At 44.9% G+C, this 18,950-nt stretch overlaps 1 long non-coding RNA gene across 1 annotated transcript; it reads left to right on the forward strand.

Annotated features, from left to right (window-relative positions):
• The first annotated feature begins 3,124 nt into the window (after positions 1 to 3,124).
• On the forward strand, positions 3,125 to 5,580 carry LOC138756082 (uncharacterized). The gene is made up of 4 exons (XR_011352727.1): positions 3,125 to 3,334; positions 4,513 to 4,555; positions 5,329 to 5,408; positions 5,508 to 5,580. It is a non-coding gene; the product is annotated as an uncharacterized lncRNA (long non-coding RNA).
• The last annotated feature ends 13,370 nt before the right edge of the window (positions 5,581 to 18,950 follow it).

The following is an 18,950-nucleotide window of genomic DNA, read 5'->3' on the forward strand; positions in this document are numbered from 1 at the left end:
AGAATCACACTTTAAATTATCACTACAGGTATTAACTTAACAAACCTAGCTTAACCTCCTTCTAATTCCAAGCACACGTATATGTAATGTGTATGTAAGTTCAGAAAAGTTCTTTGATTCACAGTGTAAACTCACTTCTCATTCCTCCAAGTTTACTGGTTGCAGGCAATTCTTATACTGTGCACAGAATTTAACATTTATGAAGTTCACCAGGCTCTGGTGCTTGAAAGGTAAATGATTCTTGTTGGTTTTCAGAGAGAAATTTGTTGTTCCTGGACACAAACTGATCCTTTTCAATCAGCTACATCAGGGTTTTCTAGATGATAACCTCTTACTTTCAGGTCACCACAGAATTCCTTTTTGATTCTCTTATCTCAAGTGAAACTTTTGGGCAACCAGTCCTCTCCTCTTGCATGAACCACAAGGGCTTTGACCAGGTTTCAACTCGTCTTCCAAATGGGGTTTTTCCACGAGCTTGTCAGCTTGTCCTGTTCCAGTCCCAGCTGCTGCTGCTGACTGTAGCCCTGCAGAACTGGATTCTCTCTCTCTCCCTCTCTCTCTCTCTCTCTCTCTATCTCTCTCTCTCTCTGTCTCCCTCTCTCTCTCTCTCTCTCTCTCTCTCTCCCTCCCTCTCTCTCTCTCTCTCTCTCTATCTCTCTCTCTCTCTGTCTCCCTCTCTCTCTCTCTCTCTCTCTCTATCTCTGTCTCTCTCTGTCTCTCTCTCTCTCTCTCTCTCTCTCTCTCTCTCTCTCTCTCTCTCTCTCTCCCTCCCTCTCTCTCTCTCTCTATCTCTCTCTCTGTCTCCCTCTCTCTCTCTCTCTCTCTATCTCTGTCTCTCTCTGTCTCTGTCTCTGTCTCTCTCTCTCTCTCTCTGTCTCTGTCTCTGTCTCTCTCTCTCTCTCTCTCTCTCTCTCTCTCTCTCTCTCTATCTCAGAGAAGCAGCCTGCTTTACTGCTTTACTCCCTCTGCTTGCAAAATCACTCAAGCTTCTTAGAACAGCAAGCTGTACTCCAGACAGCCTGTGGCTCTGAACTTCTCCTCCAATCTCTTTCATCTGTTGTGTTTCAAAACAACAATCCATTAGAGATGTCTCTTGGGCACTCTTCAAACTTTTGCAAAGGTTCTTGGCACCAGACTGTTTAGCATGAGCAGAGCTCCAGTATTTTAGTCATGATCCAACTTCCAAATGGGTTTTTTTCACAAGCTTGCCAGCTTGTCCTGTTCCAGTCCCAGCTGCTGCTGACTGTAAAACTACAGAACTCAATTCACTCCCTCTCTCAGAGAGAAAGCCTGTTTGACTCTCTCTGCTTGAAATACCACATGACCCTCTTAGAACAGCATATTCCACTCCAGACAGCCTGCGGCTCCGATGAGAACTTTCATCTGTTGCCTTTTTAAAAGAAACAATTCGTTAGTGAAATTTCTTGGGCACTTTTCAAAGTTTTTTGCAAAGGCCCCATGGAGCTACCCTGTCTGGCTTGAGCAGAGCTCAAGTATTTTAAATGAGATCTGTTTTGAAGTGTTTGTATGTGACCAACAGTAAAAAAAACCTGCCTCAATTTATCTCCCCAAAACAACATAAGTTGTCACATTGCATTGCAATTAATGAATTTCAGTTCATAAAATGAAGGGCAAAAGGTGTGGTGCAGTCACACTGTCTGTCAATTTTCATTACTATTTCTAATTTTCTGATCCCGTGTTTTCATATAAAGACCAAAAATCTATCAGCATAACTTTTGAATATTCTTATTGACATCCAAAACTCATTTTACAAATATTTACATTTTTATGAGAGTAGAAATTTCTCATGACCTCAAACATAAAATGGCCAGTAGCTCAACCCTCTGATTCAATGCTCTCAACCTCTCAGCACGACCCTGCCCATATCTCTAAAGTTCAATGAATTGCAACTAAGTGTGCAACTCCAATCCTGCATTAAATGGAAGAGATGTATTGTTTGGCCTTAAATTACTTCACAGCTTGTTATTGTTTTATTTGAGTATCTTTACAGATTGGCATGGAAACATTTTCAGTCCACTATCTCTATTTCTGAGAAATGTGATTTTGGAATTAGATGTAGTATTTCATCATTATCCCCTTAGGGTGCAGTTAATCTTATTTCAACTAAAATGAGGTGAATTGATGGGAAATGAAATGTGGGCTGGAGATAATTGTGGAATTCTGAACATGTTTTTGTTATTTGCGTATTTGGAGTTAGAACAAGAATATGAAATGGTTGTTAAAAATCCACAGCTCATTTTATACCAGAGACCATATGAAATTGGAGCAGAAATAGGCTATTCAGCCCATCGAGTCTGCTCTGCCATTTAATCATGAGCTGATCCATTTTCCCATTCAGCTCCCAGCCTGTCCCCATAACCTTTGATATCCTGGCTAATTGAGAACATATTAATCTCTGCCTTAAATACTCCCAATGAATTGGCCTCCACAACAGATTGTGGCAACAAATTCCACAGATTTACCTCCCCTGGATAAAGAAATCCCACTACATCTCTGTTCAAAGCGTTATGCCTCTCAAACCAACAACAGAAGAAGCAATTCAAAAAGGTTAAATTTTAACTCTAATTTATTAATGACTATAAACATATAACATCTTAACCCAATTAACCCCAATTAAACAGTGTGTATGTAAAAATAACCCAGGCCATTACAGTCTGTGCCCAATATTCAAATATTCAAAAAAACCTTAGGTCAGTCAGTCAGTCAAGTTAAGTTAGTCCGAAAAACACAGTCGACAGAATTCATTCCCAGAGCTCAATGTCCAAATTCAATTCCCCCAACTAAATAGCAAAAGGACATCGTATTGAACGTTGGAGAGAGAAATCATTGATATTGAGTTGCCGTAAGCTTACGTATCCTTTTTCAATGCCTCCTTAGATGACTTCCCTCGGTTCTCAAATGAGGCATGTGCCTTTCACACAACTCTCCAGTTAGTCTCCCCCACTCCAACTGCTGCAGTTCTGCTCCACTGCCACTCCAACTGCCGTTTGGAATCTTCTAGTGTCTCTCTGCCTTCATAGCTCAAACCAGCTGTACCACAAGTCACACAGAGTTCCCAGCAGAATTCCATCTTTTATGATGACAGTCCACAGTCTAAAAGGCCAGTCCATGGTCTATAACAGAAACAAGTGTTCCTTTACTTTTCTTCACAGGCTACTGAGGAAGTGAAAATGTGGAGATGAAAAATTGGTGTCTGGTCTCCAAACACTTTCTTTACACCATCACAGCTGATTAAGAGCTACTCATAACAGTGCTTTGACTAAGCAACTTTGCCACACGTGACAGTCAGCAGGCAGATCCACTTAGAGCAAAGGTCTCCGTGATCTTGATCTCATCCTGATGACCACCTTTGTGTGTGGCTGCATCAGTCTGTGCAGATGACATGAAGATTAGAGGTGTTGTGGACTGCAAGGAAGACTTTAAAAGCTTGCAGAAAGATCTAGACCAGATGGAATTTAATGCAGATAATAGTTAGGTGTGGCCGTTTGGAAGGACAAACCAAGAAAGGACATACGTGCTGAACAGTAGGGCACTGAGGGAGTGCTGTAAAACAGAGGAAACTGAGAAAACCTGTACATAATTCCCTGAAAGTGGTGTCACATGTGGATGAAGTTGTAAAGAGATATTTTGGTATATTGGCCTCCATAAATCAAATTATTGAGTATAGAAGTTGGGATGTAAAATTGTACAGGAAGACTAATTTTGAGTTTTGTGTATAGTTTTGGTCACCTAACTACACAAAAGATACAGGAAAAAAGACTGGAAAAGTGCAGAGAGGATTTGCCAGGATGTTGCCTGGATTTCAGGAATTGAGTTACAGGGAAAGGTTAAATAGGGTTTGGAATTTATTCCCTAGAGTGAGAATGAGGGGAGATTTGATAGAGGTGTTTAAAATTATGAGGGGGATAGACAGAGTAAATGTTAAGTAGGCTTTTTCCACTGAGGATAGATGAGATATAAACCAGAGGTCAAGGGTAAAGGGGAAAGGTTTAGGGAAAACATTAGGGGGAACTTCTTCACACAGGAAGTGGTGGGAGTATGCAACATGCTGCCAGCTGAAGTGGTGAATGAAAGGTCAATTTTAATTTCCAAGAAGAATTTGGACAAGAACATGGAAAGGAGGAGTATGGAGGGCTATGGTCAGGGTTCAGGTCAGTGGGACTAGGGGGAAATAATAGTTCAGCATGTAATAGAAGGGCATGGAATAGAATGGAAAATCAAATTGTACAGAGGATGTGGAGAGGCTGTAGAAGGATAAGTTAAGTTAGGTGAGTGGGCACAGGTCTGGCAGATGGAGTGCAATATTAGTAAATGGGAGGTCATCCACTTTGGTAGGAAAAATAGAAGAGCAGATTATTATTTAAATGGTGAAAAACTGCAGCATGCTGTAGGGCAGAAGGACATGGGAGTGCTTGTTTGTGAATCCATAAAGTTGGGTTGCAGGTACAACTTATTAAAAGGCAAATGGAATGTTGGTTTTCTTCACTGCAGGAATGAAATTCAAGAGCAGGAGATCATGCTGCAACTATACAAGGTATTAGTGAGGCTCCACCTGGAGTACTATGCACAGTCCTGGTCTCCATACTTGAGGAAGGATATACTGGTCTTGGATGCAGTCCAGAAGAGGTTCACCAGGTTGATCCCAGAAATGAGGGGGTTGACCTATAAGGAGAGACTAAATCATCTGGGATTATACTCACCCAAATTCAGAAGAATGAGAGGAGAACTTCTAGAAAGATATAAAATTATGAAAGGGATAGATAAAATAGAGGTAGGAAAATTGTTTTCACTGGTAGGTGAAACCAGAACTAGGGGACACAGCCTCAGAATTCAGGGGAGTAGATTTAAGATGGAGATGAGGAAAACCTGTTAGTGAATCTGTGGAATTTTCTGCCCAGGGAAGCAGTTTGGGCTACTTCATTAAACATAGTTAAGGTTCAGTTAGATAGACTTTTATATTAAAAAAAAGAATTAAGGGATATGGGGAAAAGGCAGGTAGGTGGAGTTGAATCAATGACCAGATCAGCCATGATCTTATTGAATGGTGGAGCAGGCCCAATGGTCCGGATGGCCTAGTCCCCCTCCTATTACTTATGTTTTTATGAAGGGCCTGTTTCTGTGCTGCAGTTCTATCTATAAGCATGTACATAGTTTTCAACAGTGATCTGTATGGAAAAATAGAATAACTCCCTTCATTTCCCCACTCTCACCCAAACAAATTGTAACATTGTATCTTAGTATAAGTAACAATAAACTCCACCCCCATGCTACAATAAAGTTGCTCATTTTAGCACTCTGCCGTTTCAGATCCAGTTGCATTCTGGAAGTCCCTGGGCAAACTGCTTCACCATCCTTTCTCATTGCCAGCATTTGTTCAGCTGCAGCAAGTAAGAATTTCAGTACGTATGGAGAGTGTACAATGTAGATGACAATAAACTTTTCATCGTTATCATTTTATATTTATCGTTGTCTATCTCTTGTTACAGCACAGAAGCATGAACCATTTTCTCCTCAAGTCCAAACAAGTTGAGTAAAACTAAATAAAAAGATTGAAAGAGAGTATTGGCTTGCTTGTCAGAGGAAAGATTTTCTTCTCCGTTTCCTGAATGAAAATGCGACATTGACCATCTTTATTGGGCCACCCCAAACCTTCACTGCTGCATGAACCATCCCAGCATCTTTAGGTCTTCCCTCACCAGAAGCCCCTCACCTGTAGTATCATACTGGTAAATGTTATCCCGATGACCACCTTCGTGTGTAGCTGCATCAGTCTGTATGTGAAACCAGGGGACATCACGTGATGTGGTAGAGTCAGGACGTGGAAATCCAGCTCTACTGGGAATTAGTTAAAAAAAAGTGTTATATAAGTAAAGCGCAACTAATCAAACCTATTTAAAACTGCTTTAGAATTCGTATGCAATGTTTTAATTATGTAACCTAAAAGAGTGAAAACCATCACTGGCCGGTCACAGACAAGATAAAGAAAAAAGGCCTACCATTTCTATGGATCCAGGAAGTGAGGTGAGCACTCATCCCAAGTCAAGTGGCACCCATGTGGGGACTGTCCAGTGCTCTGTAGCACCATCACAGCTGCCTCTCTGGGAAGATGGTGTCGATGAAGATGAAGCCAAACTGTGCATGCACCAGAAGACGTGCATGATCAGATCAGAGGAGTCCAGGACGTTGCTGAGACCAGCAGTGATTCTGCTAGCTCAGATACATACCCAGTACCGTTCCAGGAACCAAAAGAGATTTCTCTGTCTGATTCGCAGGCCAGCAATGAAGAAGAAGAAGAAGAAAAGGAAGGTCAAAACAAAAGGTGACGATAGATGAGAATTTTTAAAGGTAAATGTATGAAATTGAAAGTGCCACAAGAGGTAGAAAGTATAAATGTCCAGTTATTAAAAGAATTGAAAGAGATAAAAACAAATATGAAGAATTCAGATAAGCAAATAAAGAAATATTTTGCTATTGTTCAGCAATTGCAAATAAACTGGATAGAGTAGATGAAAGAGTCAAAACCATGGAGGCTGGTATAGAAAATGTGCAAGATAGAATGGTGAAAGTGGAGAATAATACTGGTGCATGGGCCATTGAAAAGAAGCAAATCTGGGGGAAAGTGGACCTACTGGAGAATTTTAGTAGAAGAAACAATATTAAAATTTTTAGTCGTGAGGAAGGTGATGAACAATAAAGTTTTTCCAACAATGGATTCCGGAGGTCCTGGGACAGATAAATTTGAAAATATTATTGAATTTGAAAGGGTCCAAAGAGCCTTGAGACGTCGACCTCCACCAGATCAGAAACCAAGATCTAAACATAAAATGTCTTCGATACCAAGATGGAGAGAAAACATTGGCTTTGACAGCACAAGGTGCTATGGATAGACAAGGCCCATTGGAATTTCATGGAGTGAAGATATTCTTCTATCCTGATATAAGTTTCGAATTGTTGAAGAGAAGGAAAGTATTTAACATGGTGAAGGATGCTTTATGGATAAAAGGTTTATTCTGCTTCATCCTGCTACTTGGAAGATTTTCTTGCAAGGAGGACAGAACAAGATTTTTTTTACAGATCATGTTCAGGCGGAAGAAATTGTTGAAACACTACCAATTAAGTAATAAGAGGATATTTGCAAAAGCTTTGATGAATATAAAGAGGGTTTTCAAATTTCACTTTTTACATTGACGGGACTGATAGTGGTAAACATCTGGGGGTGGGGGTGGGGGGGAGGTGGAGGTTGTACAGACTGACTGCTATTGATTCATGAGTATGTGTGGCAGGTGTCCCAACCCATAAAATGGAAGAGGGTGTATAATGTTGTATATTATTTAAACAACGTTAAATGGGTTTTCTTTTTTTCTTATGTTAATTGTCATAAGGTTAAATTGCTCATGTTTAACCTTTTTTCCTTTTTCTATTTATCTTGCCAAGGAGGATGACCTTTAAAATATCACACAAAGATTATTTGGATGAACAATGAGGTGTGGGAAGAGAAGTGAAGGGGCAAAGTTGTTGGATTTGGATTAAAGTAAATATCACTGAGATAACCATATGATCATATGACAATTACTGGTCATCTGTAACAGGCCATCTCAGCCCCTCTAGTCCGTACCAATTTAAGTGATTTCCTCTAGTTCCACTTACATGCTCCCTGTCCATAACCCTCCAATCCCCTCACATCCATGCACTTATCCAACTTTTTCTTTAATGACAAAATTGACCTTGCAGCAGCCACCTCTTCTGGAAGATCATTCCACTCAGCCACCACTTTCTGAGTGAAGAAGCTCCCTCTCATATTATTTCTAAACTTTTTCCCCCTAACCCTTAACTCATGACCCCTCGCTCCAATCTCATCTACGCTCAAGGGGAAGAGCCTATTCACATCTACTCCATCAAACCCCCTCATAGTTTAGAAAGTCTAGTAGCAGCTGAATCCTGCAATGACACATAGGAGCTGGTAGGTGGCACTCTACGGAGCGATTGTCCGTTGCTGCTCAAAGTCTGTAGTGCCATACAGGAGCTGGCAGGTGGCGCTCGGCGGAGCGACTGCCAGAGCTGCAAAAAATCTTCTGGCTGTCCGTCCAGTGTGTAGGCAATGCGATGTTGAGCAGGAGACCAAACCCTGTTGCAATGAATTTTGCCTGCAGTTCAAGGTCTCAGACAGGCAGCTTTTTTTTAAAAATGTTTTATTTCACAGGTCAATATCTGGGTCGATTCTTCCATTGGGGTGGGGGGGGGGAGGAGATATCTGCCCTCCAGGACACGTGATCTTCTCTCGGGGGAGTTCATTGGTGTCCCTCAGAACCCAGGCTTCTTCTCTTGGGTAGGGGTCACTGATTGTTCATGGGTTGAGTAGTTTTCCCCGTGGGAGTAACTGGTTGAAACATGGGTGGGGGGGGAGAGGCTCCCTCCAGTCACAGTTACTGAGATACAAGTGACTCAAGGTCTGAAGAGGCAAGTTTGAAAAGCCTGTGTTGAGGACAGCAGACCTTGCTGATTTATGACCCCTTCAGATACTGGAGTTTGAGGAATGTAAACATTTTGCAAAACTGTGGCTACCATGCTATGCTTTGTCGACCATTTACACGCAGCTTTTGATGTGCACAAACAGTTTCCCCTAGTGGTTGTGGCTGGTTCCTCAGTTTGTGAGGCACAAAACAACATTTTAAGTCATATAGTTTTGTCTTCCAAACCAGCTGTATGTTCAGTCGACCATGTAGAGAAGTGCTGTCCTCTTGCTTGATTGATGTCTTTATTGATGACCTGTTGAAGTTGTTTGTAAAATCTACAGTTGACCAGTTTGTAGCAAGCAAGGTGTGTTTGGCAGAAATGTTGCAGTTGTTGCTTGGGCTTGCGAAGAGAAAGTTCATTGTCCACAAGTGAGCTGTTTGCGAAAGTTTGCAGTCATTAATCAGGCTTGCAGAGTTCATCTATGGGGTCACCAATGTGGCATATGTAAGTTATGGACATATGCCATCCTGTTGAAATAGGATGAATAACAGGATCAGGTTTCAACCAGAGAAGAGCAAAAGCATTAATTGACATGCTGTCAGGCTTGATATAGACAAACAACAGGTGACCTGGCGTCATGACATCTGGATTACATATTACCTCATGACATTCATGTTGAGTAGGCCAGATCTTCGTAGATTTTCATGGCTGTCATGGCTAGTTGCCAGTAAATAGGAGCCTGTTGTGTCTCGCTATCACGAATTTGGAGCTGTTATGCTAGTTCTGCCCACTCCCCCCCCCCCCCCCCACAAAGTATACCACTATAAGTTAAATGTATTCACCTTTGACCACAGGGCCCACAGGCATCCTGCAGACAATGAGAGACTAGGACTCAATGGACACATAAGGTGGTTTCCAAATCAGATTGTCCAGGTAATCTGACAGAATGCCTCATCCCCAGTGCTCACGAACAAGCACCAGTACTTGTTGGAGAGGAGCCTTCCTAGTCAGATCCTTTCTGTACAATTGGAAGATCACCCACATACACATTATCCCCGAGATAACTGTGGTGGAGTGCAGAATGCATATTCATTAAGAGTGTGTGGAGAAGGATGCAAGGGCCCTAGACATGATTTATTCCCAGCAGCAGCGTAACAGAGGACTCTCTGATTTACAGGCTGTTCCCAGGGATGCACAGAGAGACATTCAGAATTATTAGAAGACCATCAGTTCAGTGAAAGATGCACTTTGGTATTCCCAAAACTAGTTAGTCTTTTAGAAGACTAAATTTGTTGGACAGGTATATGGATGAGAAGAAGATGGAGGGTTATGGGCATTGTGCAGGGAGGTGGGACTAGAAAGGGGTGTTTGGTTCGGTGCGGACTAGAAGGGCCTAATGGCCTGTTTCCGTGCTGTAATTGTTATGTTATGTTAGATGGGATATGATTAAAAAAAATATCATTATACTCTAAAGACTTGAAATCATCTGCAGGACAGGGGCTGGGAGTGGAGTTTCAACCAAATTCAGGGATGGATGTTTTGGCTACTGTTGAAGAAGAGGAGTTTATTCTCCGAAGTGCAGCAGCCATATTGTAAGCTTTACTTCGCCCTGAGTAACTGCACTAAGTGGATGAAACTTAAATGCAGAAAAAAATGTTAATAAAGGGTGTCTACATAAAAATGTACTTTCAAATCACCTGGCTACGCACTTTATCTGCTGTTAACACTGAAGAAGGAAGGCGTCCATTAAGAAGATATTGTCAAAAGGTATAGGAGCAAGAGTAGGCCATCTGGTTTGTCCAGCCTGCCCAGCCGTTCAATAAGATCATGGCTGATCTCACTGTGGACTCAGCCCCACTTCTGATTACAGAGGTACATTTTTCCTTTCAGTGTATTGTTGGAGACCTGTTGCCTCAATTATTCTCATCAGAATTTTAATTGTTTTTTTTTTACTGATCAGGTTCCCGCTCCTTCAGCAGGTTGTTTTTCCTGGGGTGACCATAGCAAATATCAGAGGTGTAGAGCTCGTCGAAAGAACCAAAGACTTGTTGATCCAAACCAAGGCTTTTATTAGCAAAAGACCGGAGCTCTTCACAGGTGGCCGACCAGTCCGGAATGATCCGACCTGGCTAGGGACACAACCCTTTAAGGCCCAAACAATAGGTGTGGCTTAGCTCTCAGCCAATCGCTGTAAGCACAGTCTAGATACAGTAACTATATACACTATGTACATTGGTGATAGATCTGTACTATCACATTCACCCCTTCTTGGAGAATTGACCCGGGAAAAAAAAAAAACAAAAACGAGGGAGAGAATGAAAAGGAAGGGGTAGGTCAAGGACTGTAGCGGTCAGGGGGTCTGACCATCCGGCGTGACCGCCGTGGTGCCGGGATTGGGGTCGCTGGAGTGGTGTCACCAGCGGGCTCATCGGGTGCGACTGCTCCGTCACTCAATTCCCCAGTCGTTTTGTCGGCAGGGTGGCCCGAGTCATTGGGGTGCTGTTGGTCCTTCTGTTGCGGCACGGGGCCTGGAGCATAAGGAGTTGGGGGGTTTGCTGGGTCTACCGCGTCCTGAGCTAGGTCCCGCACCGAAACAGTGTCCTCCCGCCCGTCTGGGAACTCCACGTATGCGTAATGTGGGTTCGCGTGGAGTAGAGTCACTCGGTCGACCAAGGGGTCGTTCTTTGAGTGCCGGACGTGGCGTCGCAAAAGGACAGGGCCAGGGACGGTGAGCCATGCCGGTACAGTGGTTCCCGATTCGGATTTCCTCGGGAAAAGGAACATCCTTTCGTGGGGGGTGGCATTTGTTGCAGTACATAGGAGGGAGCGGATGGAGTGTAAGGCACTAGTGAGAACCTCCTGCCAGTGAGAGGTGGGGAGACCTTTAGACCGGAGAGCCAGTGTAACCGCTCTCCATATGGTGGCATTCTCCCTCTCGACCTGGCCATTACCGCGTGGGTTATAGCTCGTGGTCCTGCTTGAAGCAATACCACACTCCAGAAGGTACTGTTGCAGCTCTGCACTCATGAATGAGGACCCCCTATCACTGTGGATGGAATTGGGGTACCCGAAGATGGTGAAAATACTGTGAAGGGCCTGTATCACTGAGGTGGCAGTGGTGTCTGGGCAGGCCACAGCGAATGGGAAGCGGGAGTATTCGTCGATGGCCGTAAGGATGTAGGTATTACGGTTGGTCGACGGTAGGGGTCCCTTAAAGTCTACGCTAAGACGCTCGAAGGGGCGGGTGGCTTTGATGACGTGGGAGTTATCCGGACGGAAGAAGTGGGGCTTGCATTCGGCGCACACCGAACAGGCTCGGGTCATGGAGCGGATCTCCTCAACTGTGTAGGGTAAGTTGCGCGCCTTGACAAAGTGAGCAAACCTAGTGACCCCTGGATGACAGAGCGCCTCATGGAGTTTCCGTAGTCTGTCCATCTGTATGCTGGCGCACGTCCCCCTGGAGAGCGCGTCAGGCGGGTCGTTGAGCTTACCAGGCCGGTACAGGATGTCATAGTTAAAGGTGGAGAGTTCGATTCTCCATCTGGCGATTTTGTCGTTTTTTATCTTACCACGCTGGGTGTTGCTGAACATGAAGGAGACCGCGCGTTGATCAGTCAACAGTGTAAAGCGCCTCCCAGCGAGGTAATGTCTCCAACGACGTACCGCTTCAACTATGGCCTGGGCCTCCTTCTCGATCGAGGAGTGTCTACTCTCCGGACCCTGGAGGGTTCTGGAGAAGAAGGCTACAGGCCGACCGGCCTGGTTCAAGGTGGCTGCCAGGGCGAAGTCGGATGCATCGCTCTCGACTTGAAACGGGACAGACTCATCGATCGCGTGCAGCGTCGCAGCAGCGATGTCAGATTTGATTCGATCGAAAGCCGCTGTGGCTTCGGTCGAGAGGGGAAAAGAGGTGGTCTTGATAAGAGGACGTGCCTTGTCGGCGTAGTTTGGAACCCATTGGGCGTAATAAGAGAAAAGGCCCAGGCAGCGTTTGAGAGCTTTCTGGGTATGTGGGGGGGGTAAGTCCATTAAGGGACGCATGCGGTCAGGATCTGGCATGACTATCCCGTTTTCCACCACACAACCTAGAATAGCGAGTCGTGTGGTCCGGAAAACACACTTGTCCAAATTGTAAGTCAGGTTTAGCTGACGGGCAGTTTGAAGAAATTTGTCTAGGTTGGCGTCATGGTCCTGCATGTCGTGGCCACAGATGGTGATATTGTCCAGATACGGGAAGGTAGCGGTTAGCCCGTTCTGGTCCACCATCCTGTCCATTTCCCGCTGGAAGACCGCGACACCATTTGTGACCCCGAATGGTACCCTGAGAAATTGATATAGCCGCCCATTCGCTTCAAAGGCCGTGAATGGTCGGTCCTCGCAGCGGATCGGGAGCTGGTGGTAGGCCGAACGTAGGTCAATAGTGGAGAAAATGCGGTACTGGGCGATCTGGTTCACCACATCCGTGATGCGTGGCAGGGGGTACGCATCCAGGAGTGTGAAGCGGTTAATGGTCTGGCTATAGTCGACCACCATCCGTAGTTTTTCCCCATTCTTGACAACCACCACCTGGGCTCTCCAGGGGCTTGAACTGGGTTCGATGATGCCCTCATCCAGCAATCTACGCACCTCACTCCTAATGAATTGCCTGTTTTCGTAACTATATTGCCGACTTTTGGTGGCCACAGGCTTCCAGCCAGGGGTGAGGTTTGCGAAGAGTGCTGGCGGGGCAATCCGGAGTGTGGAAAGGCCGCAGGATTGGCCCCGGGGCACGGGGGCGGGTTGCTCGGGTGCTTCGGGAGTGGGGCGATGGCAGACCGAGAGGGGGGCGTGGGGTCCCCCAAAGTGTAGGGACACCATTTGGAACTGACACTGGAAGTCTAATCCCAGCAACACTGGGGCGCACAATTGGGGAAGGACGAATAATTTAAAGTGGGTGACCGTCACGCCCTGTACTTCCAGCGTGGCGACGCAATACCCCTTTATCCCAGTCGAGTGCGACCTCGTCGCTAATGAGATCCTCTGGGTAGTGGGGATAATGTCAAGTCCCCAACGGAGGGCCAGATCTGGCTGGATAAAACTGTCAGTTGACCCAGAGTCAAATAAGCAATTGGTGTAGTGTCCATGCACTTTAAACAGTTCCATTGCTCTGGTGAGGGGATGAGAGCATTGCTGGTTTAATGTTATTGAAGCAGTTGACAGGCGAGTTTTGCGCGATGACGTCACGCAACGGGATGACGTCACACAACGGGATGACGTCACGCAACGGGATGACGTAGTCAACGCTCGAGGAGAAGGTTGGAGAACCTCCCGGAAGTGCTGTTGTGGCAGGTGAATGGTAAGTAGTGGGGTTTGTAGTTGCTCGTGATCGGTGGTCGGGCCCTGGCGGTCGTCAGCGATGGACGCTAGGGTGAGCACCTGGTTGGCCGCGGGGGTGGCTGCGGCGGCGGTAGCGTCGGCCCCGGGGGTGTCTGTGGCGGCAGCAGCAGCGGCGGTAGCGTCGGCCCCGGGGGTGTCCGTGGCGGCGGCAGCAGCGGCTGTAGCGTCGGCCCCGGAGGTGTCCGTGGCGGCGGCAGCAGCGGCGGTAGCGTCGGCCCCGGGGGTGTCTGTGGCGGCGGCGGCAGCAGCGGCGATAGCGTCGGCCCCGGGGGTGGCTGTGGCGGCGGCAGCAGCGGCGGTAGCGTCGGCCCCGGGGGTGTCCGTGGCGGCGGCAGCAGCGGCGGTAGCGTCGGCCCCGGGGGTGGCTGTGGCGGCGGCAGCAGCGGCGGTAGTGTCAAGTGTTCCGCACGGGGGCGAGAGGCAGGCCATCACCATGGTTGCGACGGTGGGTTGCCCCTTCCGGGTTCGGCGTCTCCGTGACGTCAGGCGTTGCCGTGCAGGGGAGCCCTCGCTCTCATTGGACGAGAGCTCTGGGGAAGAAGAGTTTGAATGGGATAGTGGCGGTTGAGCTTCACACGAGGCACTGTGTTTGCTGGTGGCCATTTTAGACCTACAGACTGCAGCAAAGTGGCCCTTTTTAAGGCACTTCTGGCACCTGGCTTTTCTTGCTGGGCACTGGGACCTGCTGTGCTTGTCCCTCCCGCAGAAATAACATTTCGGGTTCGCACGGGGCAGGGTAGCAGCAGCCGACAGGCCGTCAGGGGTAGGGTAGAAGGGCACTTTACTCACATCAGAACGAGGGGTCCAGTCCCTAGAGAGCTCGGTGGACTTTAAGGCTGCATCCTCCATTGTGATTGCAATCCGGGCCACGTCCTCTAGTTTTTCTACCCCTTGTTCGAGCAAACGCAGCCTCACTTCGTTTGATCGGAGCCCGGCCACATAGGCATCCCGGACGAGGTCGCTAGTGATCTCGGCAGCAGTTTTGTCCACACAGTTACAGTCCTTGCCCAATGCCTTTAATACTTGTAAATATGCCCTGCTGGACTCGCCGGGCTGTTGCTTCCTCGAAGCAAGCACGAGCCGGGCATGAACTCTGTTCACCGGTTGATCATACAGTCCTTTCAGTACCTTTATGGCTGCGGTGTAAGTGGTCTCATCCTGGATGTTCTCGTAGACTCTCAAGGACACCATAGACAGCAATGCTGTTAGACGCTGGTTATCCTCCTCTACCTGAATGAATCTCAGGAAGTTTTCAAAGTTCAGCAGCCAGAACTTAAAGGCTTTGAAGGCTGTAGCTGACTGTGGGTCGATATCAAGTTTTTCTGGCCGAGTTAAACGCTCCATCCCTTTCAAAAAAAATTCTTTTTGCTAATAAAATTGTAGAGCTCGTCGAAAGAACCAAAGACTTGTTGATCCAAACCAAGGCTTTTATTAGCAAAAGACCGGAGCTCTTCACAGGTGGCCGACCAGTCCGGAATGATCCGACCTGGCTAGGGACACAACCCTTTAAGGCCCAAACAATAGGTGTGGCTTAGCTCTCAGCCAATCGCTGTAAGCACAGTCTAGATACAGTAACTATATACACTATGTACATTGGTGATAGATCTGTACTATCACAAGAGGATATCTGTTTAAGGTGTGTGAAGGAAAGTTTAAGGAAGACATCAGAGGCAAGTTTTTTTTTAATGGTGTGGTGGGTGCCTGGAATGTATTGCCAGGGGTGATGGTGGAGACTGGTACAATAGAGATCCAGTATTCAAAAGATTCTTATGAAGGCACATGGATACAAGAACAATAGAGGCTTATGGATGTGAGGTAGGGAAAAACTGGATAGTTGGAGCATTGGCTGATAGGCAAGAAGGAAAAGGTGGAAATAAAGGGATCCTGTTCTGGTTGGTTGCCAGTTACTAGTGGTGTTCCGCAGGGGTCAGTGTTGGGGCTACTTCTTTTTAAAATATATATTGATGACTTAGAGTATGGATTGAATGGTTTTCTGGCTAAGTTTGCAGATGCAACAAGATAGGTGGTACAGTAGGAAGTGTGGAAGAAACCAAAAGATTGCAGGGAGACTTGGACAGCATAGGAAAGTGGGTAAAGAAATGGTCGATGAGATACAATGTTGAGAAATGTACACATATACGTTTTGGAAGAGGAAATAAGCAGGCAGATTATTATTTGGATGGGGAGAAATTTCAGAAGTACAAAGGGACTTGGGGGTCCTCGTGCAGGATAACCTAAAGTTTAACCACCAGCTTGGATTGGCAGCAAAGAAAGCAAATGTTATGTTGGCATTCATTTCAAGAGGAATAGTGTATAAGAGTAAAGAGATATTGATGAGGCTCTATGGGGGACTGGTGAGACTTCATTTGGAGAGCTGTGTGCAGTTTTGGGCCCCTTCTCTTAGAAGGCATGTAATAATGTTGGAGAGAGTACAGAGATGATTTACCAGGATGATTCCTGGAATGCAAGGGCTAACATATGAGAAATGTTTAGCAGGTCTTGGACTGTATTCATTGGAGTATATAGGAATGAGAGGGGATCTCATTGAAACATTTCGAATGTTGAAAGAATTGGACGGAGTAGATGTGAATGTTTCCGTTTGTGGGTGAATCCTGGACAAGAATCTTAGAATTAGAAGGTACCCATTTAAAACAGATGAGGAGAAATTTCTTTAGTCAGAAGATCGTGGATTTGTGGAATTCCTTGCCACATACAGCTGTGGAAGCCCGATCATTGGGAGAGTTTAAGGAGGAGATTGAGAGGTATCTGATTAGTCAGGGTATCAAAGGATATGGGGGAAAAGTCGGAATTTGGAACTAGATGTGAGAATGATTTAGCTCATGGTGGAGTTACAGAGCAGACTCGATGGGCCAAATGGCCTGCTTATGTTCCTTTATCTTGTGGATTCGGTTTACATTCAGAGCCCTCCATAATTTTTGGGACAAAGACTTTTTTTCTTTTATTTGCCCATGCTCCACATTTTTAAACTGGAAATCAAACAATCCACACGTAATTAAAATGCACATTCCAGATTTTATTCAACGTTATTTGTACGCGGGGGACACCATATGATGAGCCAGGGCTAGAACGTGAATCCTAACTCTCCAGGGAAATCATCCAAAAATGTTAGGTAAGAAATGTTTTAATTGATTAAAACCTGTTAAAAACACATTTAAGCATTTATACCGTACTTTATAACATGCTTCCTAAAAATAAAGTTGCTGCTGCTGCTATGGGAGCCTGATGCAAAGGGAAAATAAAAGACAAAACAAGGTCTACTGGACCAGTGAAGTAGGGGGTTAAGGTCCCCACTGCTCCCCGGGTCTGTGTTCTTCTTAAAGGGACCTTTTTCAGCGTCACTCTCCCTCAGTGATGGAGAGATGGCTTTGATGAAGATGAACCCAGAAGTGACATGGTACACACGCATGAACAATGGAGGCCTTCAGCATTGCTGTCAGAGCAAGAGTCTGGCTCCCAGACATAGGGCAGTGAAGAGGAGGAAGATTCCAAAATGGAAGAAGAGGAGGTAAAGAGAAAACAAAGTACTAGAATTGCGATAGCTCAAGCTAAGAAAAGAGATGACTATTAATGAGCTGTGGTTTAATGTGAAGGGGGAAATAAATAGTGTTGGAGGCTGTCAATAAGATGAAGAAAAAGTAAACTATATAATTCAACGAAGAGAGTACAAGAAGATGTGCAGCATGTGGAAGATAGAGCTACCATGGTAAAAGATGCTACCTACTTCATTGTAACAAAAAGTGGATGTGTTAGAAAATGTTGTTAGGAGAAATAATATTAAGATTGTGGGTCTCAAAGAAGGGGTAGAAAAACAACATATGCCTGCCTTTCTTTTGGAATGGCTCTCTGAAATGTTGGGAGCTGAAAATTTTGATTGGCCTATTGAGATTGAGAGAGCACATAGAGCTCTTAGACCCAAGCCACCTCTGAATCAAAACCCACAATCAATGCTAGTTAAATTTCTTCATTTTCAAGACAAAGAGAAGATTTTCTCATTGGTAGCAGCGAACATGAGATAGGCAGGGGCTCTGCTTGAGTGCAAAGGTGCGAGAGTCTTATTTTATCCTGATACAAGTGCTGAGATTTCAAATCTTATGGGAGAAGGGATACAGATTTGTCCTGTGACATCCAGCAACGTTGAAGATTTTTATACAAGGTAAAGGAAACAATTTTTTTGTGAATGTGATAGAAACTGGAGAGAATGCTCAGAGTCTCCTAATTGTTCAGAGAGAGTGAAGAATATGAAAACATTTTTCTGCCTCAATTGTTTTCTTTTCAATTAGCTGATCTCTGTGTTTTATTTGCACAGCGAGAAATGATTTTTTAAAATGTTTTATACTGACTTTTTTCATTCTCATATCAAGTATTATTAATCTGATATATATTTTCTTTTCATCTTAATTTTAGTTTAAAGAAAGATTTGAAGGTTTAATGTAACAGTACCAGGAGGGTTGGGAGATTAAGGGGTTCTGACCTCCAGTGTGTCACGTGGATAGTTGTGACTCTCGTCATGGCCCATAAAATAGAGGGTAATGTTATTGGATTGCTTTTTCTCAACACCCATTGGGAGGGATTTTTTCCACTTTTTTATAGTTACATGTATTTTTATATATATCTTTTTATATATTTCTTTTCCTTTTTTTTCTTTTACTGTATCTGGATTGCTGGAGGAGAGGTGTTGAGTATGCTGGCATTTGAAGTTAAAAAAAAAGAACTGGGTTGAATATATATTAATTCTAAAGCAAGAGGAGTAGCTATTGTTATGGTCCAGAGGATCCCAAAACCCAGCAGCAATAGATATGCACCAATAAAAAGGGTTACTTAAACAAAAGTTGCTTTTAATTATCTTTGAACATGAAAACAGAATCAAACTCAAACTTATCTCTATTGACTAACTTAACCCACCCCCCCCCCACCCCTATAATTCTAAGTGCACATGTGTGTGATGTGTATATACATTTAGAAAAGTTCTTTGGTTTACAGTCCAGTCTCACTGGTTGCAGGCAATTCTTGTACTGTGCACAGAAGTTAGCATTAATAAAGTTCACCAGGCTTTGGTGCTTAACAGGTAAATGGTTACC

This window comes from Narcine bancroftii, chromosome 3 (assembly GCF_036971445.1).
Source record: "Narcine bancroftii isolate sNarBan1 chromosome 3, sNarBan1.hap1, whole genome shotgun sequence".
Taxonomy (NCBI): Eukaryota; Metazoa; Chordata; class Chondrichthyes; order Torpediniformes; family Narcinidae; genus Narcine; species Narcine bancroftii.